The sequence below is a fragment of the Pongo pygmaeus genome, chromosome 4 (assembly GCF_028885625.2).
Source record: "Pongo pygmaeus isolate AG05252 chromosome 4, NHGRI_mPonPyg2-v2.0_pri, whole genome shotgun sequence".
NCBI classification, from domain to species: Eukaryota; Metazoa; Chordata; class Mammalia; order Primates; family Hominidae; genus Pongo; species Pongo pygmaeus.
The window spans coordinates 149802565-149818381 of record NC_072377.2 but is presented as its reverse complement, the minus strand read 5'-3'; the positions used below and the strand labels follow the sequence as shown (position 1 = coordinate 149818381).

The 15817-nt window shown below is 38.8% G+C and overlaps 1 pseudogene; it reads right to left on the bottom strand.

The window, feature by feature from the left end:
* Positions 1–13425: 13425 nt before the first annotated feature.
* On the bottom strand, positions 13426–14746 carry LOC129037412 (argininosuccinate synthase-like; annotated as a pseudogene).
* Positions 14747–15817: the final 1071 nt, after the last annotated feature.

Here is a 15817-nt window from a genome sequence, read left to right as displayed (position 1 = left end):
TTACCTGCCAAAACATCAAAACAAAATTGAGGTGCTAATTGTAATACATAAAATGGACTTTACTATTTCGATGTTTTGCTCTCCTTTTCCTTTTCTTTTTTTTTAATATGAAAAGAAAGATTTACCTAGTCTTACCATTCCCTTTTCATTCTGTTAACCCTGACTATACCTTCATAAATAGCACTTTTATTAAAGTGTTTTCATTTGAGTCTTCTGGGGTGAAATCTGTTTTCTGCTGGCATGCTTACTGATAGAGAATATTCTAAGCACATTTGCCAAACCGATGTAGGACAGAAAGGCATTTCTATCTCTTTTGTGGATTTGTTGTTGTGTTTGTTCAATTGAGCATAAAAATTACACAGTGAAACAGGTTGAAATGTCTTTTAGTTCTTACTCTGAATTCCTACTTTGTATTTTCTTTGGACTGTTCTTAATACATTTTCAAGAAAGTATAATTTTCTGTTAAATGCACGATTATTTACAATTTTGTTATATTTGTGTGATTTTATAAAAAGGTCTCTTAGCCACTCTTCTCTTTCTAAAGAATTATACTTCAAATAGAATAATGAAAATAAATGGGAAATGGTATTTAAATATGTATATAAATATTTGTTATATAACTGTTCTCAGGAACACATATAGTGGTTAAATCACACCACTAAAAGTTTCAAATCACTTTATTAGCCTAGATATTTGTTTTATTTACTGTTTCCTGAAACAAGTATGCTTTTAGGGTGGGGAATGATAAACATTTCACATTTCTGGCATTTGCACTGGAATTATAGGATCAGGGTTTAACCTACTGCCCACAGGTTATTTAGTTGTTCTTTTCTATGATGCAAGCTGGGATTAGGTCAAATGCATCCTATTGGTTACCTTTTTCTCTCATAGACACATCTGTAACTGTTACATTGATTGACTTGATTGTAGCTGTCACTTTGAACATTTTCAGAAAATTCATATGTGAAAACTGAAGTCTGCAGATTACTTAGTGGAGGATTACTTGGATTGCCTTGTAGCACTATCCAGATAACCTTGGACAGACCCTTTAATCTCTCTGAATTACAGTATCCCCTCCTGTGGGATGGGAATGATAATATCTTCCTACACAGAAAACTCATTGTGGAGCATGATGCAAATGTAAGGGGAGAGCCATTTAACTCTATATTTAGAAAGATTCATTTGATAGTGTTATTTAATGTCTTATGGTCCTTGGAGACTCAAAACACTCTGAAAAATATTCCAGCTAGTTTCAGTTGGAAGTTCTAACCTTAGAAAGTAAACCATGTGGAAAGTGTTTCATGGTTTATATTTGAATAAATTTTTGCTTGAAAGCTCATAACATTTCATATATATGTATATATATATATTCACACACACATATAAAATCATTTTTGGTATCCTTCTACTTTTCCCTTCCTTTGGTAACAAATAATATTTTTTGCAAAATGAACAATGTTTCAAATTGAGCATTTTTTTTTCATGTCTAGGATCCTCAAGGGGAAAACTTGGGAAATATATTCCTGTTTGGTATGACTTTCCTGTAGACATTTCAGAAATGCAGAAGCATTATGGGGAACTTTTTTTTTTTTTTTTTAATGCAATAGCATTTCTTTTGAATAGTTCTCTTTTTTCCAAAGAATGTTTCCTCCTGGATTTTCTCAGCTGGTACTTTGGTATTTATGGCCTAAGTGATTTAGTAAATGTAAGAAAACGATGTTCACTGGTCAGTGAAAGAGGGAATATGAGGAATCTGTGTCTGTAAGCTGAAAATACATTTAGCTGTATTGAAATTAACCTCTGTAGCCTGGAGCCAGAATATGGAATATAAAGAAACAAAGATGTGGGAAAGTATACATTCTAGATAGATAAATGACCCATGGACTCATATATTATCAAGCTATAGATTTTCTACAGTGGATTTCAAGTCCTGAACTTTTTTCACCTCTCTATTCTTCATATTTTGAAATAAAATTCTCTCTTTTTAAAAAACAGATAATATGTGATAAAGGAATAACAACAGGCAATTCTATTAGTCAAGAAAGGCTAAGTGCTATGACAAGAGCAACAAAACATGTAAAATGCAATGCAATATACATTTATTTCTCATTGGTGAATGATGGTTGCATGTGGTTGGTGGTGGTGGAGCTCTCTTCCATAGTCATTTATACATCCAGGCTCCTTTTATCTTGTGATTCCACCTGCTCTAGGTCCTTTGGGTGATCTCCATTCTGCTGGTTGACAAGGAAATGAATGAGAATCATGTCTTGAAGGTATTTATGAGCCAGACCAGTAAATGACACACATCAATTTATCTTACAGTCTAGTCTCATAGATGTATCTAATTGCAAGAAAGGCTGAAAAATTAATTTAGTTGTGTTCCTAGAAACAAGAGAACAAGTAGCATTTATTGAATGCTTACCTGTGCCAGGTACTGTTCTGTGTCCGCTTTATGGGTCAAATCACTTAACTCTGAGAACAACCCTAAGAGATTGATACTTTAATTATATCATATTCCAGATGAGGACGCTGAAGCCCAAGGAAGCTCTTTAACCTGTTTGAGTCATAGAGCTAGTGAATAGCTGAGCCAGCATAGGAGATCAAGTAATCTGGCTTGAGAAACCAGCTTCGAAATAATTACACATAAACAAGGTTTATGGAATCACTATAATGTTCACTAAATGTAGGAAATAAATAAACATGTTAATTTTTTTATATATCATCTAAGCTTATAAGATGATAACACCTAGGATTGACACAGTGGTGGTATAAAGCAGTTATAGTATGAAATTCAGTCATAAGCAACAGGAACCTTTAAAATGGGATTTGCCCTTTGGCCCAGCAATTCTATCAGTTTTTAAAGAAAAACCTCATATAAATACACGAAGTTGTATGTAGAAAGACATTTATTATAATGTTGTTTAAAATAGCAAAAATGTGGAAACAACCCAGCTGCCTGATAATAAGTATAGTTTCAATAAATGTTGAGATATATACAATGGATTATTTTGTAACTACTAAAGATGAGGATGCACATGGATACTTATGACATAAAGTATGTTTATTTACTATTTATAAATATGTAAATTACAAAATATCGTATATATCAGAAAAAACATTTTTGTTTAAAAAGTGTATATTTGTATAGGAAAACCTTGGAAAAGACAGAAACAAAATGTTAATATTGGTTAATGCTAGGTGGTGAAATCTTTGGTTTTAAAAATGTTGCTTATTTTTATTTTCTAATACTTCTATAAAAGCATGCTTTCCTTGTCTGATGAAAAAAAGAAAGCAATAAAGCAGAAAGTGAAAATTAAAAAGAAAATACATTTGCTCAATGTGGAGAGTGCTGGTGAGATGTACCAGTTTATAAATGCCATAAAACGTCAGACCATTATGAGGAACCATCTATTAAATTCATTTTCATGCATTCAATTATCATATGCTCATTCATCCCATTATCAACAAGAAAGACACAACTTTGTTGTCAAGTAACTTATTTAGGAGGGAGAAAAGAGGCAAAAGATGTACCAAATTCTGAGAAAATAGCATTCAAAGACATGCTTTGCTGGGGGCCATATTTTTATATGAAATAATTTAGCACAAATTGTGGCTGCTATCAATCATATTTAGTTGTCATTATCATCCTTAAGTTATTCAGTGGCAGAAAAATCATTCTCATTTTGCCAGGACCTTACCTCAAATGTCTGAGAATATTCTAAAGAAGCTTCTGTAAGGGTCCATTCATCAGATGAGAGGGCCACTTGAGTAGGGCAGAAGCTTATAGAATTTCTTAAGGACTCTTATGGGCTAAAAATCTTCTGAAATATCTCCAAGGATAACTTACCAGGAGGCCTTGAATTTCTTTTTAAATAATGGCATTTCCATTTTTCATGGTGTATATTTGAGCTTCTGGAGAGTGAGGCATCAATTTGATTTAATTCAATTCAATAGACATTTATTGTAATTGCATTATATTTATTATAATTGCATTATAGCATTTACCATCACTTCAGGAGGAATCTCAGTAATTAGAGACCTCAGCAGTCAGTCATTTTTGCCTTTCATCTAAGTGTAGGATACATTTGGGCCTCTGCTGACCCAGAATACTGTGCTGTAATTGTGTGTTTATCCCAGGAAACAATATCCTTGAGGCCAGAGACTATGTCCTCCCATCACCCCAAGTGATTCCTGGAACGTGGTAGGCACTCATAATTACCTTCTGGGAAAATCCACTCCTCATTCTTTTGCCCCTTTTTAACATTTAATTGCTCATTAGTATTTCTTTCAAAGGAATTGCTAGAGAATAGCTAGAAAAGAAGAGGAATCATTGGTCAGTCATAAACATTTAATGAGATAGCTGAAGAAATTACAGTTGGAATTAGAAGATTATAACACAATTTTAAAATTAGTACTTGCCCTCGTAGAGCTCACACTCTTACTGAGACAGTGCACATATTCCCAGAAAAAATACTTCAGATGTTTAACTGCATGTCACTGAAAAATTCACATTAATGTGTGTGTGTTTAGATAGATAGATAGATAGATAGATACAGATAGATACCCACACATTAGTTAATATAAACTAATATTAGGAAATTAAACTCAATAAAGCAGATAAATAAGTGATGATTCAGATAATTACGTGACTTCTTTATCGAAGGAAAGTGGTTTTGTGTAGGCTTTCATTTGCATAGGAAGTGTCCTAAGTAATTTTAATCACTTCATTCTTAGAAATATATGGATTGTGGTAATATGAGGTTCATTTATAGGATAGTGGGGACATAACAGGGGAGACCTTTCACAAGGTGGGAATATAAAGTAACAGAGTAGTCAGATGTGGGTGTAGCTATTCTGGGTATGTGAATTTTGAAAAAGGTTTGTAAAAAGTCAAGGAAAAAAACCATTTCATTCATTTAGTCATTTATTTATTCAACAAATGCTTAGTACATATCTGGCATAGGAGAAAAAGGCATGGAAAAGTAGCAATAGGAAATGTGTAAATAAATGCATTTAGGTTTTACATAGACAAATTTTCTCCACTGAGGTTGACATATTCTGTGGGGGAGTCATAGAACGTCCTGAAATCTAGGAGTGCTGAAAGAAATTAAGAGCTGGAAGTGTTGAATAATAGAAGAAACATCCACATTGATGTCAGCAAGTCTTGGTTTTGAATCTTGGCTCTCTTTGTTGAGCAAACCACTGTCATCTGTGAAATGGGGATAATAATTACCTTATATGGATAAATGAAGCATTTAGCCTCCTAGAATAGCACCCTAGCACATAGAAATGTATAGCAAAAATTGCTTCTCTTCTGTCCTCTTTCTCTTCTGTAATGTGGCCCTTTTCATAGCAAGCTGATAGGGAGGCTTGGGGAACCAAATTTCTTACAGTGAACTCTAGGTGGCGCTCTAGCAATGTAAGAGAGGTTGTTGGAGGGTAGGTCTTTGTGAGAAGGAATGTGGTATATGCCAGGTGCCTGATTACCACATGAAATAAGCCCCTGTTCCAGCCTAACCCTGAGCAAGCTAGTAGGATTGGAGGGTTGGGGTTCTGTGAAAATACCCATACTCATTTCAGCCATGTGAAGAGCTGTATGTATTTTGTATAAGACTGGTTAGAGGATCAGTAAAACTGACCACTTCTTTCCAGAAGCATAGGAAGGAATGATCAGATGGGGAAGCACATGGACAGGTCATCCAAGGAGAAAAAAATAAGTATTTATGCTGATCCTTTATTATCAGTGGTAGAAAAATGTCATTTTCTACCAGCCTCATTTGCCATCACACTCTCTGCTGCTGCAACCAGAGGTGTGAGAGTCCTGTGAGAGGGAACGAATCTTTAGAAAGATCCAGGAAAGAGGATGGATACAGGGGAAAACACAATATTTCTTTCTTTGAAAGGCTAGAAGGGTGGGAGAAGTTGGCTTTAGACCAGCAAACGTGTCATCTGTGTCACCACCTCTCAATTTCATGCTCATGGCAGACATTAATAATTGATTATGCCAATTTTCCCTGTTGAGATTAGAAATGACTACACAAACATTCTTGTCATAGCCCTCCAGACAACCATTACAAAATCATAGGAATTGACACATGGTATGAAAGCTCAGCCGTAGGCATATACAGCTATCCCACCCAGAGGTTTTTGTTTGTTTTGTTTTGCTTGTTATTTTTCTGTTTTGCTGGCAATGAAATCTAAAAAGCTGTCTTAGAAGATATGTTATGCAGATTTGCTGCAGTAACAAATAACCACACTGTCTTGGTGACTTAGAATAACAGTGTATTTTTGGCTTACATTATGTGTTGGGACTGTGAGTCAACTGCTGTGGCTCTGCTCTGCCATTCCTCATTGCTGCATGGCAGGACACAGGCTCAAGGAGCAGACCCAATTTGGGACATGCAGTTCTTATGGTAGAGGACAGAAGAACAAGAGGGTTGGCAGAAACAAGTGATGCCTCCTAATACTTTTGCTCTGATGTGTATGTCAGGTTCACTCACATTCTTCTGGTCAAAGCACATCTCAAGGCCAAATCCAATATCAACACAGTGGGGATTGATAACCAAAATGAGTGACTGAGGCAGGTCTCAATTATGGAGGTTTACTAAGCAAGCTTTGGAATGCATCTGAGGAAAATATGTGCCACAGACATAACTGTGGCTATTTTTCCAAAGAGGTTTTGAGGAAGTTTAGTATTTATACATTTCCTTAAAGGTGTGGAAGGCATGTAGGAAGAGGGGTAGGTGGGCCGTAAGGTGAATAGTTACATTCCTGTGAGACTTTGGTCAGTGCCCAGTAAATCTACATTTTCCATGAGATACGGTAAACTTCTGAAGAGAAAAAAGGAGTAAAAAAGAGTCAACTATGCAGACATCTCTGGGTAGGTTGAAGAAATGAGTCTTCACTTTGTTCTGCACTTGGGAAAATAAGCTTCTAATGAACATGTGGACATGTAATGAACAATGTGGGTTTTAGGAGCTAGACTTAGATCGTAGACCTAAAGTTACAACTGGCGTGTCCTTGTTTATGGGAAACCAGCAATTTATTTACTTGTGAATGATCTGTGGGGGCAGCCCTTTGCAGATGCCTGAGGCTTTTACCTTTTCATGAGGATCTTGCTGATGCACAGCATTAGTAACAGCTATTTCTTTGGAAGAGGGTGTTGCAATGACTCAGCTTCCTCTGGGTTTAAGCATCCTTTTGCATAAGAAGTTTGGGAGGTCCTGAGATTTAAAATTTTCCTTTACAGGATGTATACTCCTTTCAGGGCAGGGATACTGCAAGAGACACAGCTGTGGTTGAGGATATATCCTCTTACAGGATGGAGAGGAAATGATCATGCAATCTACCACTGAACATCCCTTCCTTGTAATCTTATTAAGGCAGCATACACCATTTATGCACCGTAGTTGGTAACTCAGCACCTTTCAGGATTCTTCCTCAATGCCAGTGAAGACAGAACCTATGGAAATCTGTGGTCAAGCATCTTCTAGCAACTCATTCAAGTTCTCAGATTGTGGGCTAGCACCTTCTCTTTAGGAAACTTCTCACTACACTCTAAATAGCATGATCTAATTAGACCAGCTAACTTAAGCCAAAATTCTTTACATGACCTGTGCACTGGCTCCTGTTTAGTCCTCTAAATATTTTTGACATTCTTCACCAGGACCTTTATGATAGGACAAAAATATTGCTTGAAGTTAGGAACATACTATGTTTTCTTTGCATATGCTCTTCCCTTTGCCTGGAATATGTTTCCTGCTAGGAAACATTTACAAAGCTTACCATCTTATCCTATATACACACATAAGTGTGGCATTTGTCATTCAGCAGGCTCTAGGATGGCAAATCTGCCACTTTTTTTCCCTAATAAGAAGATCTTTGTAAGCAAAAAAATCATAATCTTGGGTGTCAATTGAAACAGAAATGAACCAATGTTTCAGCAAAAGAGCACAGACACATTGTTCTCATTAATCCTAATTTGCCATCCCCACCAGAGACGATTTGAGTGCCAATTCTTGTTGCAAGGAAAGCACCCAATTCTCTATTTCCCTGAGGCCTTCCAGCCAGGGCAGTGGCTGACTTCAGCACTCCCTCTGGGCTTGATAGCAACTGAAGGAGCAAATGTACTTAATGCTTGGCTTGACCAATGAGTAAATTACACCACTTTGAGTGACAGCTATATAATTCTCCAACAACTGTACACCTTACTCAAAAGAACATGCTACAATCACAGGATCAAGGGGCTCTGTCACCTTACCGTAAGAATATTGGCCTATGACCCTCTTTCCTTTCTATACTATGAAGGGCTGAGTGTTTGACCCTCAGTTACTTGTGTATTTATATATGCTTTTATATACATATTTGTGCAGCAATGACAAGAAAGGGAATGGCTCAGTGAAATGCTGATAGTCTGCTAAGGTCTCTGAAAGTTGTGCATCTATCTTCACTTCCTGCATCATAATATTATGGTCCTGTTACATTTCCTTTTGATACAAAATATTACATTTCTTTTTACTTAACTGATAGGTGTCTGGAATTGTTATTTTAATTTTGCAAAATCCACAAAGAGGACCAGTCTCAATATTCTGGAGGAAGAAGAGGACATACTGAGGCCACAGCTCATATAAATACACATTGCCTTGGAAAATACCCTCATCATCCTCAGGTCTCTGCTGTGATGACACTTCCTCTGGGTCATTCTGAGCCAGGTGTCCAGCTATGTGCTTCTATGTGTAGTTTGTGCACTGAATGGGTAGACTCTATTTCTTGAGGCAACGTTCCTTCAGTGTTTAGTCTACAGGTTTGGATGTAGACTAAGTCTTCAGTAAGTATTCATGGAATAGATGGCATAAATGAATTCTTACTGCAGTTGTTTCTTCTTGTCTTGTAGACCAAGGAAAGTTCTTGGGTTGGACTAGGCCACCAAGAAAATGGAAATGGGAGTTGGAACGCTTTTTAGGAAATACTCTGACCAAAGCAGACATGTTTAGAATGCAATATTTTTTCACTGCTCTGGGCTTCTCCTTTCTTTATGAGGAAGAACTCTAGTGTGGTAGTTAAGGGCAGAGACTAATGACTGACATACCTGGTATTAAGTATTTACTCCACCTTTGATTAAGAGTAAGGACTTTTGAAGCAAGTTGGTTTAAAACCTCTAAGCCTCAGTTTTCTCAACTGTAAAATAGAATAAATAATAATACCTATCTCATGGAGTTGTGATGAGTAAGTGAGATTGTGAGTGTTTGGGCCAGAGTAAGCCCTCAGTAGTTATTAGTAGTTATAGTTGATATTGCTAATAATTAGTATATTTCTGATTTGATTATCAGAATAAGAAGAGTCAGGACAATGAAGTAAAGCTACTAAGTATCTATGAGCAGATTTCAGAAGGCCATATGATTAAAAGTTATTGATAACTTATATTCTCTTGCATATAACCTTCCATTACTGACAACAAATTAAGAATACTCCATGTAAATATAATCAGTATTCAAATAAGGGTGTCTATTTTCTACTCACTTTGTAGAAAAGTAGCATAAACATAAATGCAAAGACTCTGAAAGCAGTGTGATTAGTAAACATTACACTTCCCCTACCCCTGTCCTATTCAGATCCCAAGGTTGGTTATATTTTAAAAACACACTTCCTTTATTAATCTGATTTAAGAAAAGGGAGGAGTTATTAATTATACATAATGCTTAGGCTAGCTTGTAAGAAACTGACATTGTGGCCTTTGTTAATAGAATTGTTTTCTTAGTGATTACTCAATAGTGGGTGATACTAGGTGCCCTTTGTTGCAATAGAAACGATGTTTACTGCCACAGAAGACAGGTAGCTGTGGCCTGAATGGACTTTCTCCTTTCCATAACTGTCCTGAGAAATGCTGGGTCAGTAACTACTTTTTTAAGAGGCAAGGCTGCTCTATCTTCTCAGCTGTAGGTCAATGAGAGTAGATTACCTTTTTCTAGTTTTGATTTCAGATTCCTCACATCAGTGAGGAATTCTAATGTCCAACAGGGTTGTTGTGACTGCCTTCTCCAAGTCCGTCTTCTTTGAAATGACAGCATGGCAATATCAATAGCCTCATGAAAAAGGTGGAATTTCTCCTCTGAAAACAATGTTCTATCTCAGGATAGGATGTAAGGGCATGCCTGTGGAATGAGAGACAAGCAGAATTCCTACCTGGAATACTATGTATGTGTGGTGAAAATCTGAACTTCACATTTTGAGAGGAGCAGACAAAGAGAACCTGGTTCAGATTACGTTCTTCATTTTAGCGGAAATAGCACTGGTTTTAGAATCACACAGATTTAAGTTTATATTCTGCCTCTTGCACATTCTAGTAGTATGATCATGGGTAAATTGGCAGACCTCTCTGAGCCTCAGAGTCCCATTGTTAAAATTAGTAATATATAAGAATCACCTTCTAAAATGCTTGCAAGATATTAAATACATAATAAATGGTAGTTATTTCAAATAGCAGAGGTAGCAGTATAAATATATATATGTGTATATATATATCTCCACACACACACACACACACACACATATATATATATACACATATATATATTTTATTTTGGACGAATGGCAACTTGTATACTATAATAATATTAATAATTATAAATTACATTGAGTGCCTACTATGTGATAGATTGTTATTTTTAATATGTATATTATCTCATTTAGTTTTATACTCATGAATGTTTAGGAGGTGGGTACTATTATTTGGTAGATTAAGAAATTCAGAAATAAAGAATAAATTACTGAATATGAAGAGGTGATATAATCTTCTGAGACTTCTGAGTCACATGAATTTTTTTCTATTATAGAAGTAATTTATCCAGAATTTTCTATTTACCCAGGAGGGAATAGATAGTCCCATGAGACAAGATTTATTTATTAAGTTGCCAGTCTAACTGAGACACAAAAATATATGTCCAAATAACGAGTGATCAAGCCTTATAATTGGTGGCCATGATACTGTTTAGAGAGAAAGACTCAACAAGACCTTACTCTTCTTTCCCTTCTTCATCCATTCGCTCCTCTACTAAGTAATCATCTGGGGCACTCATTCTGACTAAGGTCAGTGCTAGGTACCAGTGTGGAATCTGGCCTCAGATTTCCTGGGTTGGAAGCCCTACTTCCCAACTTATTTGCTGCCTGACTTCAGGTAAACCACTGAATTTCAAGGTTCAGTTTCTCCATTTGTCAAGTGGGCATAACAATAATATTATTCACCTCTCAGTGTTGTGAGAAATGAATAAGAGAATGTATGTTAAGCTGCTAATACAACTTCTGGAACATAATATACACTTTATTATCATCATCAACATCATTATTACTTTTGAAAAAATACTTTCTGTACTCTGGGAATGCTAGACATCTCACAAAGGAGTCACTCAGCATAACCAAGGATATATTATGGTTCCATTAACCTCTACACGAGACACTAGTGTTCTAAAAGTTTCAATGTGTTTTTTTTAAAAATCTGATACATTAGCTAGGGTGGTATATGCATGAGTGAGTGTGTGTGCAAGACAGAGAGAGAGAGAGGTTTCTAAATTACTCCCTGAATACAGCATTCTGGGAGTAACATCCAAGCAGAGTAAGCCACAAAAACAGTGGACAGAGAAGAATATTCATTTTGGGGCTGATGTCTCCTCCATTGCTCCATAGAGGAATATTTAGCAGAGTTTGACTTAAATGTCCTGACTCATAGGAACAAGAAGACACCTTCTCTCTTCAGTTTTCCATCCAGGGAATAGTTTAGCAACTCTTGTTCCACTCTCCCACCAAGACATCAATACATTGATTTCAGCTTAGCAGAGAGAAGAAGACGGTAAAGTTGAACGTGCTCAGATAAGTGTGGGGGATTTGGAGGTTGACTGTCCAATGTTAGCATATCCTGTGAAGTACTTCAGACTCAATTCTAGTGGGCGGTCAAACTGTCCATGCGAGGTGCAACTGTTTAATCCTATTACTTATTTATACAAACTGTCCTGAAATTGCCAGTGCAGATTTTAAATCACTTTATAAAGCCTTAAAAATAACCATAGTGCCTTGCATTGTCCCTTGTTTCCTGACTCTCTCCCTCAGTGTAGGCCACTGTTACTGGCATGCACGGGATCAGCATTATTTTCAGTTTAGAGTGGATAATCTTTTGGGTTCAGTGTTTACTGCATAGGTGATGGGTGCAGCAAAGTCTCACAAAGCACCACTAAAGAACTTATGTAACCAAATACCACCTGTTCCCCCAAAACCTGTGGAATTAAAAAATAATAATATAATGTCAAAAGTCATGACAAAAAATAAAAAAAAAAAGAGCGGATCATCTTTAGGAGCTGCCCTGGTTTGTAATGCAGGCATTGCAGAATATAGCAAACGCCTGGAATAGACCCTGTGGTGGTTTTTAAAATATGTCAACACAATGTTAATCTTCCCTTTGAAAGATGGGCTCTGATTTCCCTCTTCTTAACTGTGGGTTGTATTTAGTGACGTGCTTCTGATGAACTGAATATGGTTGAGGCGAAAGTGTGTAATGTTTGACAAAAGGGTATGTAAGGCTTTCTCCTTGTTCTGTCTCCAGAAAGAAGCCAGCTACATTGTCATGAAGACACTCAAGCTGACCTATGGAGAGGCCCATGTGTTAAGAAACTGCGGCCTGCCACCAACGGTCATGTGAGTGAGCAATCATGGAAATGGATTTTACAGCTCAATTCAAGCTTTCAGATGGTGGCAACCTGGGCTGACATCTTGAGCACAGTCTCTTGAAAAATCTCTGAGCCAAAACCAACCATTTAAGCAGCTCCTGAATTTCTGACCCACAGATATGCTGACATAAATGTTTATTGTATTAACCCACTATTTTTCTTTTTAATCACACAGTACTAGCCTATTTTGGCAAATCTTTTTCAAGAGACTCTTCATTTTTTTTCTTTTCTTTTCTTTCTTTTTTTTTTTTTTTTTTTGAGACAGAATCTCGCTCTGTTGCCCAGGCTGGAGTGCCATGGCTTAATCTTGGCTCACTGCAACCTCTGCCTCCCAGATTCAAGCAGTTCTCCTGTCTCAGCCTCCTGAGTAGCTGGGATTACAGGCGTGCACCACCATACCCAGCTAATTTTTGTATTTTGTATTTTTAGTAGAGACAGGGTTTTACCATATTGGTCAGGCTGGTCTCAAACTCCTGGCCTCATGATCCACCCACCTCAGCCTCCCAAAGTGCTAGGATTACAGGTGTGAGCCACTGCGCCCAGCCTTTTGTTTCTTTTAATTGTCACTTTATAGCTCTCCACCGCAGCTTCCCCACACCCTTCCATTCAATGATGACGTTTACAGGCTTCGGGGGGACCACGTAACAAAGCTGGGGCCTGGCAGCCCCACTAGGTTGCCAGCTGGGGAGAACAAAGCACAATTACAAATTATCACAACAATTAGCGTCTGTACTTGGGGGATCTGCAAATTGAGGAGGCCCCAGCTCCTCATGGTACAGGGGTCTATCTGGCAGTGACCTTACTCTGGAGACAATGGTATTCCTTCAGTGTGAGGGAATTGCTGTTGATGAACCCGGTGTCATCAATCGACTCATAATCACCCTGCACGTTCATGCTCATCAGCTCCTCATTGTAGAGAGACAGTGGGGACTCCCAGCCAAGGATGTACACCTGGCCCTTGAGGACCGGCACCTGCACTTTCCCTTCTGCCGGCTCCTGGGACTTGGTGATGCAGGGGCGGACAAATTCACACTCAGGGCTTTGTCAGAAACTGGTGTATATCAGCTCAGCAAATTTCAAGCCCAGGCCTTGTTTGGTTTTGTGCACTTCCCAGTCTGTGGTGAAGACCTTGATGTCTAAATGAACATGGTAAAGGATGGTGCCTACCAGAGTCTGGTAGATACCTCAGGCCTTTGTCCAGTGAAGTTATTCTCCATGATGGCAATACAGCCCACACCGTCGTGCTTGCCTGCAACTTCGTTCAAGTACACGAAGAGCTCCAAGGAGGTCTGGTGGGTGTTGCCATCCTTGACGTTGGTCACCTTCACGGGGACCCCTTTTTTGAATTGGATCTTGAGAATGCCAGGGGTGTTGGGGGCTTTGGCTGGGTCCTGGGTCTTCGTGTAGAGACCTGGAGGCACTTTGTTCTTGGGGTTCTCCGGTATTCCAGCCTCGTAGCTGATGTGCATGAGGTTCTTGTCCATGCTCTACAGGTTCTTGGGGGTGACCAGGATGGGAATCCCGTGTTGCTTTGCATATTCCATCAGGTTACTGCAGCCCTTGAACCAGTTGTAGAACTCGGGCATCCTCCAGGGAGCCCTCCAGGGACCTTTATCTGGGGGGCCAGCGAGTAGCAGATGAGCTCAAACCGGACCTGATTGTTCCCCTTTCCTGTGGGGCTGTGGGACACATACTTGGCTACCTCCCGCTGGATGATTTCCACTTTTTTGCGGGCGATGCAGGGCCTGGTGAGAGAGGTACCCTGGAGGTAGCGGTCCTCATAGAGTGCGCTGGACTGGATGGCCGGCCAGATAAACTCCACAAACTCCCTGCTGACTTCCTCAATGAACACCTTTTTGGCTCCAAGCTTCAGTGCCTTCTTCCTGGCTTCCTCGAAGTCTTCCTTCTGGCCAATATTGGCCAGGTAGGCAGCGACATCATAGCCTTGTTCCTTCAGCCACACGAGGATGCAGGAGGTGTCCAGGCCGCCACTGTAGGCCAGAACCATGGAGCCTTTGCTGGACATAGCGTCTGGGATTGGAGGCGTGAGTTCCCGGTGTCTGGAATCTGTCTTCACGGTGCAGTGAACCACTCGGGCCTGAGCAGTGGTGGCAGGCGACAGAGCAGGTGACTCTTCATTTAATTTTTTTTTTTTCTTAAGAAAATAGACTCACACAAAGAAATTGATGAGTTGCTGAAGTCAGGGATTATATGTCCCCTTGCTGGCACCTCCAACTTCTAATTGTTCCTGGGCTGGCTGTTAGGTCAGGGACTGAGTACAGAATCACACCGTGGCATGTATGGAGGAGGGAATACTTAGGAAGCCCAGCTAGTTTTATGAACACCATGTGAGGGCTTATCTTTAGCTGATCGGCATAGTATCCTTGCTCTAACAAGAATCCCTTAGGTTTAACAACATACGTCTTGCTTGCATGGTTGATATACAGACATTATTTTTGGTTTCAATAAATCCATAAAAGTCAACCTCCATGGTTTAAGTGTAAGAAGTATGTCAAGTACTGAGACTGATACCTAATTCTTAGTACTCAGGAAAGATTTAGAAGAGGAGGATGTTTTGAGAACTCCTTATGGACTCAGAAGGGACATTATGAGTTAAGACTAATTGGATAGAGAAATTAGTTCCTAGACATGTGCAGTAGCTGTGGCTTCCGTGTTCTCTGAAACATTCCGTACAACATTCTCATTTTCTGGGTGGTATTGTGGACAGAACCTTGATCTTATAGTGAAGAGGCTTGGCTTACAGTCCTACTTCCCACCAGAGATACATTTAAAATTGCAAAATAGGCCAGTAGTGGTGGCTGTGAGCCTGTAATCTCAGCACTTTAGGAGGCCAAGGCAGGCAGATTGCTTGAGCCCAGGAGTTTGAGATCAGCCTGAGCAACGTGGTGAAACCTTGCCTCTACTAAAAGTAAAAAAAAAAAAAATTATCTGGACTTGATGGCGCCCACCTGTAATCTCAGCTACTTGGAAAGCTGAGGTGGGAGGATCGCTTGAGCCTGGGCTGTCAGGCTGCAGTTAGCTGAGATCACGCCACTGCACTTCAGCCTGGGTGGCAGAGTGAGACCTTGTCTCAAAAATAATAA